General features: G+C 49.5%; 1 long non-coding RNA gene across 1 annotated transcript; it reads left to right on the top strand.

The window, feature by feature from the left end:
• The first annotated feature begins 6 nt into the window (after positions 1 to 6).
• Positions 7 to 1,786, top strand: LOC113456206. The gene is made up of 2 exons (XR_003377063.1): positions 7 to 158; positions 657 to 1,786. It is a non-coding gene; the product is annotated as an uncharacterized LOC113456206 (long non-coding RNA).
• Positions 1,787 to 2,400: the final 614 nt, after the last annotated feature.

The following is a 2,400-nucleotide window of genomic DNA, read 5'->3' as shown; positions in this document are numbered from 1 at the left end:
GGGGCGGCAGCCGAGGGAGGCGGCTGAGGCGGCGGCGGCCCTTTATTGCCGCCCACCCGGCTCCGCGCCCCCTGCGGTCGGGGGCTGGGGGGGTCGGCGCCCGCTCTGCCCTTGACCCCGCTCACTGTCCGTGGCCCTCCCGCCGCCCGGAGGCCCAGGTGAGGAGCGGACCGCGGGGGGCGTGACTAGCCGGGCGCGATCGCGGAGGGGACTCCCGCGCGCGGGCTGACATCCTGCAGTCGTCGTCGTCGTGTGTTCCCCCCCCATGCGCGCCCCCGCTGCGGCGCGACTCCCTCCCCTCCTCCGGGTGAGGGGCGGGGTGTAGGGGAGTCCCGAACACGCAAGACGTGGTCATTGTCGTCCCCCGGGTTCCCGAGGACCCCCGAGCGTGCGGGACCTGGGGACCCGGCCGACGCGTGCACGGTACGCGGGTGACCGCGCGCACACACATGCACACACCACACACACGCACGCACACACACACACACACGCAAAGCTAACGCATCGGTGGCCCGAGGCACGCGGTACCCTGTGCAGCCGCGAGAGACGCAGCCCGTGGAACCCTTTCTGTCGTCACCAGCTGAAAGGGAATCCCGGCCGGGGGCGGGGAGGGATGGGAACTGAGGATAATTTTAAATGTTCTGTCTTTCACCTAGACTGGAGCTCACCTCCTTGAAAAGGTAGATGTACAATACTAACGCCGCGGGGAATGTGTTACAGTCAGATGGTGCTGGGGGCGTCTGAGAAGCCCGAATTTGTAAATAAATAAAAGGGGTACTACCCCCCCCAATCCAATGCTCTACTAAAAAAATTAAACTGGACAAATAGCCTTCTTGTGTGTGCGGTATTCAAGATACCTGGAATAGGACAGAAAGGTTTTACTGCTACGGGATTCCTATTGCATCCAAAATGGAGGACCTACCAATACTGCAGGAATCCATTCAAAACTTTGATGTTCCTTATAAAATGGGCTACGATTCAAAAGATCTTTATGAATGCTGGGAATATGTGCACCTTGAAATGAAAAGCAAACGTAATATAGTCATCCCTTGGTCAATGCCTGACTTGTCTGGAGAACAGCATAACCTGTTTTTCGCTGTGAAAAGCCTCCTGATTCCAGAGCTCAACAAAGACAATGTGCTTTTTGGAAGGAAGCCCTGCAAGAAGCAGTGACCTAGAGCTGTGGCACCGGACCAGGGTGGCCTCGGGTAGGAAAAAGCAGGGTGCCTCTGCCCTAAACATGGTGTACTTGGAGAACACTAATTTCCACCCACATAGCTAATTACAGCTTGCCATCACAGAGCATTTTATTCAAGGATCTCCAAGGACTGAAGAGAAAACAGCCTTGTCAGTCAAGTGTCCTTGTTGCCATATGACAAAAGACAGAGAAATATACATATCAAGCAACCCCATGCATTATATGTACAAAGCCATGATGCCATGATTAGCAAACATCTCGACTATGAGGTACACTGTATATACATGACTGTAGTTTAAAATGCTTACACCTCAAGAGTTCAACAAGTTAAAGAACATTTGCTATGGAAGCCTTCATTCTTGATTTTAAAAGAGTATTAATGTGTATTGAATCATCTTGGGGGGAATTAAGATGCAAATTCAACCATATTCACGCCAATTTTCCTTAGTCCATTCCTACCAACACAGTAAATACAACAGCGCCTATGTTCAGATCAAAATCACCAGAACCAAAGAGGTGGAGATACCACTGTAATGACTCAAACTCTCTTGTCAGAGACAAGAAACACAATAAAATATTACTTGGAAATGATGAGAACCTGGTTCTCATTTGTAAAAGTTAATCCATCCTGGTCTAAATAAGTTGTATATCATCAGCATCTTTATCCTAACAGCAAATGTCCCAGTGGCATGGCTACCAAACTAAGTGATCCAAGAGGAAAATGCTATTCTTGTTTTCTGTGTTTATTAAAAATGTACCAGCCAAGAATGTTGGCTGCCTACACGCATTTCCATCCTTTTGAATGGCAGTCTGCCAGCTCACAGTTGGTCACACCATTGCCTTTGATTTTAGATCTTGCATTGGCTGGCCTGACCTCCAAAGGTCATTTTATGGAAGGGAAGTTTGTTAGCTCTGACAAAATATTACTTCTTGTTCATATTTGGTCTAACATTGAAAGTGCGCAAAAAAGCAAATGAGCTAGAAACAGATGAGTTCTGGTCAATGGGCAGCTTCATGGTTGTGTTACTATATAGAAATATAGAATTTTAGAGGGCTGGAGAGATGGCTCAGAGGTTAAGAGCATTGCCTGCTCTTCCAAAGGTTCTGAGTTCAATTCCCAGCAATCACATGGTGGCTCACAACCATCTGTAATGGGGTCTGGTGCCCTCTTCTGGCCTGCAGGCATACACACAGACAGAATA

Source organism: Microtus ochrogaster, chromosome 6 (genome assembly GCF_000317375.1).
Source record: "Microtus ochrogaster isolate Prairie Vole_2 chromosome 6, MicOch1.0, whole genome shotgun sequence".
Lineage (NCBI taxonomy): Eukaryota > Metazoa > Chordata > Mammalia > Rodentia > Cricetidae > Microtus > Microtus ochrogaster.
The sequence above is the reverse complement of the archived record's forward strand: the minus strand, read 5'-3'. Positions and strand labels throughout refer to the sequence as shown.